The following is a 10,130-nucleotide window of genomic DNA, read 5'->3' on the forward strand; positions in this document are numbered from 1 at the left end:
CAAGACTGCGCATCCTTTTGAATCGACAACACTATTAATCACAATAAAAAACACATTATAGCAACTGATTTTGTTTTGACTGAGGAAGGGTTTTGTGCCCAAAACGGTCCATGTTGAGTATTTCTTTCCTTTTTGAAGTTCTTATATTCGATTTTTTGTTTCAATTATTAATATGTCCCTTTCTTTGGGGGATGATATTAAAATTAGACATTGTCTATCTTAAATTATGATTTTCATAAATTAGTTTACTATTTCTTTTGATTTAAAAAAATCGGGTATTTCTTTTTTTTAGAAACCCGCCGAAACCGGATGAAATCCGCCGAAACCGGCCGAAACCCGACGAAACCCGACAAAGTTATTGGAAGTAGGCAGCAGTAGGGAGTTAAGCAGGGACTCGGGAAAGTGTACCAGTGGACAATAAACAAACACTAAAGGAGAAGGTCATCAATGGGGATTGAACTTGGGACTAGAGAGGCGGATACCAGTGGAGAGTGGAAGGGTACTTCTCTTTTTCTAAACCTACAGAAATCCACAAAAGGTATGGGAAGTGGTCATAAATAGGGAGATGAACCAGGGAGTCAGGGAAGTGCACAGCAGTGGGGAGAGAACCTGAGACTATGGGAAGAGGATATCAGATGGAAATGAACCCGGGACTATGGGATATGGATACTAGCGGGAATTGAAGCCGGATTGTGAGATTTGGGTACCAGAGAAAAATGAACCCTAGACTGAGATGGACAGAAATGGGGAATAAATCTGGGACTCAGAGAAGTGAGCAGCAGTGGGGGAGTGAACCTGGGATTATGGGAATAGCATATCATAGGGAAATGAACATGAGACTATGGGAAGAGGGAATCATTGGGAAATAATCTTGAGACTATTGGAGATGGATACGAGTGGGAAATGAAGCCGGATTATGAGATTTGAGTGCCAGAGAAAAATGACCCTGAGACTGAGGTGGACAACAATGAAGGAATGAATCTGGGACCCAGGGAAGTGAACAGCAGTGTGGAGTAAACATGAGAATATGGGAAGAGGGAATCATTGGGAAATAATCCTGGCACTATGGGAGATGGATACGAGCGGGAGTTGAAGCTGGACTAAGGGAGTTGGGTAGCAGTTGAGAATGAACCCGAGACTATAGGAGGTGGGAAGCAATTGAGAATGAACGTGGCACTATTGGAGATGGATACCGGCGTGAATTGAAGCAGGAATAAGGGAGTTGCGTACCCGAGGAGAATGAACCTGAGACTATGCGATTTGGGCAGAAATGGATAATGGACCTGGGACCCAGGAAGTGCACAGCTGTGGGGAGTGAACCTGGGACTTTGGAAAGAGGAAATCAGAGGCAAATGAACTTAGGACTATGGGAGATGAATACTAGCGGGAATTGAAGTCGGATTATGAGATTTGGGTACCAGAGAAGAATGAACCTGAAACTGATGTGGACAGCAATGGGGAGGGAAGTGCACAGCAGTGTGAAATGAACTTGAGACTATGGGAAGAGGGAATCATTGAGAAATAATCCTGGGATTATGGAAGATTGATACGGGCCGGAATTGAAGCCGGGCTAATGGAGTTGGGTACCAGAGAAGAATGAACCCGAGACTATAGGAGGTGGGAAGCAGTGGGGAATGAACCCGGGACTATGGGAGATTGACACCATTGGGAATTGAAGCCGGGCTTTTGGAGTTGGATACCAGAGGAGAATGAACCTGGGACTCAGGAGGTGTGGACCAATGGGGAATTGAACCTGGGACTACGAAATTTAGATACCAGTGGAGAGAGAGCCCAGAAGAGTACTGGTATTAGAGGAGAATAAACCTGAGGCTTTGGGATATGGGAAGAAATGGGGAATGAACCTGGGACTCAGGGAAGTGAACAGCAGTGGGGAGTGAACCTGGCACTATTGGAAGAGGGTATTATAGGGAAATGAACTTGGGACTATGGTAGATGGACACAAGTGGGGTTGAAGCCAGTCTTTTGGAGTTGGAGACTTTGGGATTTGGACAGCAATGGGGAATGAAACTAGGACTCAGGAAAGTGAACCACAGTGGGGAGTGAATCCTGCACTATGGGAAGACGATGTCATAGGGAAATGAACCTGAGACTATGGGAGATGGACACCGTTAAGAATTGAAGCCGGACAATGAGAGTTTGGTACCAGAGGAAATTGAACATGAAACTATAGGAGTTGAGCACTAATGGTGATTGAACCTGGGGCTACGAGAGGTAGTGGAGATTGAGCCCAGAGTACTTACTTTTTTGGAAATCTACTGCAGTCGTCTAAAGTTATGGGAAGTGGGCACACATGGGGAATGAACCAGGGACTGAGATAAATGCCTACAAGTGGAAAGTGAACCTGGGGTCTATGGTAAGTACCCGGACTATGGTATTTGGTCACCGGAGGAGATTGAAACAAAGAAAATAGGAGGTGAACAGCAATGGGGAATGAACATAGGACAGTGGAGTGCACAACAGTGGGGAGTGAACCTGGGACAATCGGAAGAGGATATCAGATGGAAATGAACCTGGGACTATGGGAGATTGATACGAGCGAGAATTGAAGTTGGATTATAAGATTGGGTACCAGAGAAGAATGAACCCGAGACTGAGGTAGATAGCAATGGTGAATAAACCTGGGACTCAGGGAAGTGCACAACAGTGTGGAGTGAACCTGAGACTACTGGAAGAGGGAATCATTAGGAAATAATCCTGGACTATCGGAGATGGATACCAGCGGCAATGGAAGCTGGACTCAGGGAGTTGGGTAGCAGTGGAGAATAAACCCGAGACTGTAGGCGGTGGGACGCAATGGGAATTGAACCTGGGACTAAGGGAGATGAATAGCAGTGAGAATTGAAGCCGGGCTATTGGAGTTTGATACCAGAGGAGAATGAACCTGGTACTCAAGGAGGTGTGGACCAATGGGGATTGAACCTGAGACTACGAAAGTTAGATTCCAGTGGAGAGTAAGCCCAGAAGAGTTACTTCTATTTTTCAAAACCTACCGAAACTTCAAATGTTATGTGAATTGGGCACACATGGGGAATGAACCAGGGGGTCATGGAAGTGCACACCAGTGGGGAGTGAAGATGGGTGAATGGGAAGAGGATGTCAGTGGGAAATAAACCTGGGAGTATGGGAGTTGGATATTAGAGGAGAATGAACCAGATGGGAGTGAGCAGCAATGTGGAATGAGCACGGAACTCAGGGAAGTGAACAGCAGTGGGGAATGAGCCTGGGACTATGGGAAGAGGATATCATAGGGAAATGAACCAGGGACACCATTGGGAATTGAAGCCGGACTATGGAAGTTGGGTACCAGAAGAGATTAAATATGAAACTATAGGAGGTGGGCACCAATGGTGATCGAACCTGGGACTACGAGTGGTAGTGGAGATCGAGCCTAGAGTACTTACTCTTTTTCGAAACCTTCCGAAATCGTCAAAAGTTATGGGAAGTGGGCACTAATGGGGAATGAACCAAGGACTAAGGGAAGTGCACACAAGTGGAGAGTGAACCTGAGGTCTAGGAAAGTGAATACCTGTGGGAATCGAACCCGGGCTATGGTATATGGGCACAAGAAGCTTGAACCTAAGAAAATAGGAGGTGGACAGCAATGGGGAATGAACCTGGGAGTCAGGGACATGCACAGCAGTGAGGAGCGAACATGGGGCTATGGGAAGAATATAGATGGAAATTAATCTGGGACTGTGGGAGATGGATATCAGTGGGAATTGAAGCCGGACTAAGGGAGTTGGATACCAGAAGAAGAATGAACCTGCTATTGTATGAGGTGGGCACCGATGGGGATTGAACCAGAGACTAGAGAGGTATATACCAGTGGAGAGTGAGGCCAGAAATGTACTCTTTTTCGAAACCTACCAAAACCGTTAAAAGTTTTGGGAAATGGGCTCACATGGGGAATTTTAGGAAGTGCACACCATTGGGGAGTGAACATGGGATTTTGGAAAGAGGATATTAGTGGAAATTAAACTTGGCACAATGGGAGATAAATACCAGCGTGAATCGAAGCCAGAGTAAGGCAGTACGGTACCCGAGGAGAATGAACATGAGACTATAGGATATGGGCGGCAATTGGGAATGAACCTGGGACTCAGGAAAGTGCACAGCAGTTGGGAGTGAACCTGGGGCTATGGGAAGAGGATGTCAGATGGAAATGAAACCTGGAACCAGCGGGGATTGAAGGCTGACTATGAAATTTGGGTACCAGAAAAGAATTAAACTGAATGAAACTGAGACTGAGGTGGACAGAAATGGGGATTGAACCTGGAACTCAGGGAAGTGCAGAGCAATGTGGGATGAACCTGAGACTATGGGAAGAGGATATCAGAGGGAAATGAACCTGGGACTATGGGAAATGGATACCAGTGGGGAGTGAAGCCGGACTATGGGAGTTGGGTACAAGAGAAGGATGAACCTGAAACTATAGGAGATGGGCACAAATGGGGATTGAACCTGGGACCCCGAGAGGTAGATATCAGTGGAAAGTGAGTCCAGAGTACTTTCTCTTTTTCGAAACCTACAGAAATCGTTAAAAGTTATGGGAAGTGGCACACAATGGGAATGAACCAGTGACTCAGGGAAATGCACATCAGTGAGGAGTGAACCTGGGACTACAGGAAGGGGATATCAGTTGGAAATAATCCTGGGACTATGGGAAATGAATACCAGTGGGAATGGAAGCCGGACTATGGGAGTTGGGTACCATAGGAGAATGACCTGAGAGGTCGGCAGCAATTGGGAATGGAATGGGGCCCAGGAAATTGCACAGCAGTGGGGATTGATCTTGGGACTATGGGGCGAGGATATCAGTGCAAAACTAACCTAGAACTATGCAAGATGCATACTAAAGTGTGTTGAAGATAACGGAATATGCAAGTATACACGATGAGAGAGAGAGAGAGAGAGAGAGAGAGAGAGAGAGAGAGGGAGGGAGAGAGAGAGAGCAAGAGAGAAAAAGAAAGAGAGCGAGCGAGAGGGAGAGAGAGACAGAGACAGACAGAGACAGACATCTGGAGAGACAGAAAGAGAGAGAGAGAGAGGGGGGAGAGAGAGAGAGAGAGAGGGAGAGAGAGAGAGCAAGAGAGAAATAGAAAGAGAGCGAGCGAGAGGGAGAGAGAGACAGACAGAGACAGGCATATGGAGAGACAGAAAGAGAGAGAGAGAGAGACAGAGAGAGAGAGAGAGAGAGATGGTGGGTTGGATGACCAAAACGGTATAAGATGTCACCTTTATATAAGCTTGATCCAAGATTACGGTTGATTAGGTCAAATCCAGGATGAAATTCTCAATCGCCGTCCACTGTGACGTGATAAGCTGGCTGTAACCACCAGGTACTGACGTTAGAGCGGTCTTGTCACATTTCTCATCGATAAAGAGATGGGTGTCCTTTGAAGAATTAGAGATGAAATGTGATGTGGTTTTGAAAAGGAAGATGATGATGATGATGATAATAATGATGATGGTGATGAGACTGGGGGTGATGAATTAAAAATGAATATGAACATTTACGCAACATTTCAATGGTTTTACCATACTCATTGTGTTTCAAAATGTTTCATTTATTCCCCCAGCAGGCCATATGAAACCATTATTCCAATGCATATAGTGCCTGTCATCTCTAGTCTTTTTTGTAATAGCACTTTTACAGCAACCACCACTTCCCATAGCCGGGTACTGATTCTCACGTGAGTCGAATGGGGTAATGCATGTTAAGTTCCTAACCCAAGGACACAAGGTCGGGACCAGAATTATTCACGATCATTGTTATCCATCCCGCAACTGACCCTGCTCAACATTGCTTGACAAGACGAGACGTCACACCGTCGTAACGAATCACACACATGTTGTGATGACTTTGTGGGTAGTGGTGATGAAAATGATGATGATGATGATGATGATGACGACGATGATGATGATGATGATGATGATGATGATGATGATGATGATGATGATGATGATGATGGAGTAATGTTAATATTGAAATTGTATATCGCATTTCATCATACGAAGAAAGAAATATGTAGGGAGAGATAGACAGATATCAAAAATAAAAAGCAGAAAGAGATAGATATAAATAGAGAAGGATAAAGAGAGAGAGAGAGAGAGAGAGAGAGAGAGAGAGAGAGAGAGACATGAGCGAGCGAGAGAGAGAGAGAGAGGGAGAGAGAGAGATAGAAAGAGAGAGAAAAGAGATAGATAGAGAGGGGGGAGAGAGAGAGAGAGCGAGAGGGAGGAGAAAGAGAAAGTGTTTGGGTGTGTGTGTGTGTGTGTGTGTGTGTGTGTGTGTGTGCGGGTGGGTGAGTGGGTGGGTGAGAGAGAGAGAGAGAGAGAGAGAGAGAGAGAGAGAGAGAGAGAGAAAAGAGATAGATAGAGAGGGGGAGAGAGAGAGAGAGCGAGAGGGAGGAGAAAGAGAAAGTGTTTGGGTGTGTGTGTGTGTGTGTGTGTGTGTGCGGGTGGGTGAGTGGGTGGGTGAGAGAGAGAGAGAGAGAGAGAGAGAGAGAGAGAGAGAGAGTAATAACACAAATAATATCAGTGGTAAGAAGGATACCTAGGCTGTCCAGCGTTTTAGACTATAAGAATTTTTTTTTTTAACCGAATCAAATGCTAAAGTTTATCATTTTAAAATTTACGTGATCTGTCTTCAAAGAAAATGTTTTACGCGATTGTGATATTGAATAAAAATTTGACTATAACACGTGCCTATGGACCGGAAGTTTCCTGGTTCTTATCACGTTCTGGCCGACGCGTCTTTGGAAATGTCTCACATTCTATCACCTTACTCATGTGTAAAATGACTACCTTGTCGGTAAAACAGTTGTCTCTGTCGAAAAATAAATATCGTCCTGCAGGTTAAAAGTTGCTATTTGCTTTGGACACATTGTAAAGTGCTTTGAACACTTTTGGTGGAAAGTGCTCTATATGTAAGCTGACGTTTAGAATTGATCAATGTTTGAGGTCTAAAAATATCTAAACTTTAAAAAAATATATTTTTTTGTCATAAACGCTGTCCATGTTATCAGTGACTACATTAAAATATCATATTATTTACCTTATCTAATAGCTCCAGGGTAAGAGTTCTGTTCACATGCACTGTTGGTCTAAGTAAATTTCTCATCCTCTCATCCTGTGTACCCCTGTTTAACAAGGATTATGATTAAAATAATGATACTGGTGCTGATGCCTAAAATGGTTAGTGGTGGTGGTGATGGTGGTGATGATGATGATGATGATGATGATGATAATAATAATGATGAGGATGATGATGATGTCGGTGGCGATGGTGATGATGATGACGATGATGATGACGATGATGATGACGATGATGATGACGATGATGATGACGATGATGATGATGATGATGATGATGATGATGATGATGATGATGATGATGATGATGATGATAATAATAATGATGAGGATGATGATGATGTCGGTGGCGATGGTGATGATGATGACGATGATGATGACGATGATGATGATGATGATGATGATGATGATGATGATGATGATGATGATGATGATGATGATGATGATGCAGATGGAGGTGGCGATGCTTAAATTTTAACTTTTTTTAGACACCATAAATCTTTGCCACTGAGCAAATCATCATGATCATCATGATCATCTTAATCATCATTTTCATCATCATCATCATCATCATCATCATCATCATCATCATCATCATCATCATCATCATCATCATCATCAATCATCATCATCATTTTATCAATATCATCATCATCATCATCATCATCATTTTATCAATATTATCATCATCATCAACACCATTATCATCGTCATCATTTCTCTTCTCATTATTAATAAAAAAAAAAGTATCGTTTTATTATGGACAGTGACAGAGAGAATACAAAGTGAGGAATTTAGATAAAATTTAAGTTTGCAATAGGCTGGGGGGGGGGGAGGGTCCAATGGCTTCGTTGGTTGAGCACTCTCTTCAGACGAAAATTGAGAAAGTTGGATCCTGTTTGAAGTCCGTATTTCTTTCTGACACCCTCCCCACTCTGTTCAAACAATAGTAATTGGGTAGCTAGTAGGTCTGTTTGACCAAGCTGAAAGTACTTTGATCTAGACTCGGGTCCTATCCCAAGGGTAGGATGCAATTGCTATTGTCCGTTTTACGCGATAGAAACCCGGATACACACCAGTCCACCGCCTTTGAAAGACAAATTTGTAAAAATGCTGGCTGTGTGTTTAACGTGTATTTCTCGCACAAGATCATACCGCCTGAGTATTGAGATGGGGATTCGAACTTGGGGTCTATTCTAAGTTAAAAGTGAGGATGACGTGACAAATCTTAAACCTTAGATATTACGACATTAAAATAATCATAATGAAGATTCTGATAATGACGATGATGATGATGATGGAGATGAACATGATAATCATGGCGTAAATAGTCATTAGGCCCGTGGAGCCGGAGTTTATCGTGGTTTCTATAGCGTGAAATAGACGATGGCAATTGCTTGCTTCCCTTTTGATAGGACACTACTAGTCTATCGCAAAGTACTTTCCACCAGATCTAACAGACCCGCCACCCTGCCAGGTGGACAGGGGTGTCAGGAAAAAAAATCTCGACCTCACCGGGGATTGATCTCGGTCCCTTTTATCATGCGCTTTAGATTGTGAAACCGGAAGAAACTTAAATCACAAAGACAATGAAGAAATAGAGTCTGGCGAAGAGGACCTATAAGGACCTGCGCTGGAAACAATCCATCAGTATCCTTAAGTAAGTATCATGCATGATAATGATAATCACGAGGTAGAAAGATGGCTGTTTTTCCTAAAGTTACTGGTACTGACTTTGCTTTGTTATTTGATTTTATCTATTATTATTATTATTATTATTATTATTATTATTATTATTATTATTATTATTATTATTATTATTATTATTATATTATTATTATATTATTGTTATTATTATTGTTATTGTTATTGTTATTATTATTTATTATTATTATTATTATTATTATTATTATTATTATTATTATTATTATTATCATTATTATCATCATCATCATCATCATCATTATATTTATATCAATATAAAGGGTGGGGAGTGGGGATTCTGAAAGGGGGGGGGGGGTCTTTTTGTATTTTCTTTTTGCCTTTCACTGCTAGGAAGTTGTGGAAAGACTTCCCGAAAAAATCATGACACCGTCGATGATGATTTTATTTTCAGATTTGATGATGATGATGATGATGATGATGATGATGATGACGATGATGATGATGATGATGATGATGATGATGATGATGATGATGATGATGATGATGATGATGATGATAATAATGATGATGATGACAAAAAATCGAGAGATATGCCATTTGCATGTTATGGAATATCTCCCTATTTACTAATAGTGAAGTGGTGCCTGGATGTTATGGAATATCTCCCTATTTACTAAGTGGCGTCTGCATATTATAGAATATCTCCCATAAATATATATTGTGTTGCTCACTTGGAGTTAAAATTCAAGTTCCAAGTTTTATTTCTATCCAAAGATAGAAACTGGACTGGTAGGATAAACATCTGGAACGCCCGGGACTCTCATGCATCACTGATAACTCAAGATGCCAGCATTAATTTCGCTGGACTGGAAATTTTCAAACCATGAAAATAATGATAAATCTATCATTAATGATCTTTACCTTGCCTTTCACATCACATCAAAACACTTGAATTCCTGTTCCATCATCATATTACATGACAATTTAGCCATCAAATTTCAAGAAATTGTTTCGTTCTGTCCATGAAACGAATATTAGCTACAACCAACCACAATAAATATTGAACAGCAATGGGTTTTATTAGTTCTCCTTGCAAGATTCTCTGTCTGGCGTATGCTTCATTTGAATATTGAAAGGACATATTTAAATGGTGTGTGTGCTATAACGTGAACATAGTTCTCATCTACAGTGTGTAATGTTCCTGTAATATAAAAATTACGTTTTTCGTCTGTGATTACATTACAGATTGTACGTGCATCACTGTTTTAATTAATTAAGTTTGTTTGTGTCCATTCTGACTTCAGCACATGCTAAGTTTTCGAAACACCAAGCCACCCCCAGCTTTCCCA

At 41.9% G+C, this 10,130-nt stretch overlaps 1 long non-coding RNA gene across 1 annotated transcript in view; it reads right to left on the minus strand.

The window, feature by feature from the left end:
- The window catches only part of LOC144975610 (uncharacterized), a 28,563-nt gene extending 18,699 nt beyond the window's left edge, over positions 1-9,864 (minus strand). Inside the window, exons 1-3 of the long non-coding RNA XR_013645953.1 lie at positions 9,703-9,864; positions 7,079-7,163; positions 5,257-5,415 (exon numbers count right to left, since the gene is read on the minus strand). This is a non-coding gene — a long non-coding RNA (uncharacterized LOC144975610). The remainder of the gene's footprint in view (positions 1-5,256; positions 5,416-7,078; positions 7,164-9,702) is intronic.
- Between the last annotated feature and the right edge of the window lie 266 nt (positions 9,865-10,130).

The sequence above is a fragment of the Berghia stephanieae genome, chromosome 6 (assembly GCF_034508935.2).
Source record: "Berghia stephanieae isolate SIO BIC M18660-M18661 chromosome 6, UCSD_Bste_1.3, whole genome shotgun sequence".
NCBI lineage: Eukaryota > Metazoa > Mollusca > Gastropoda > Nudibranchia > Aeolidiidae > Berghia > Berghia stephanieae.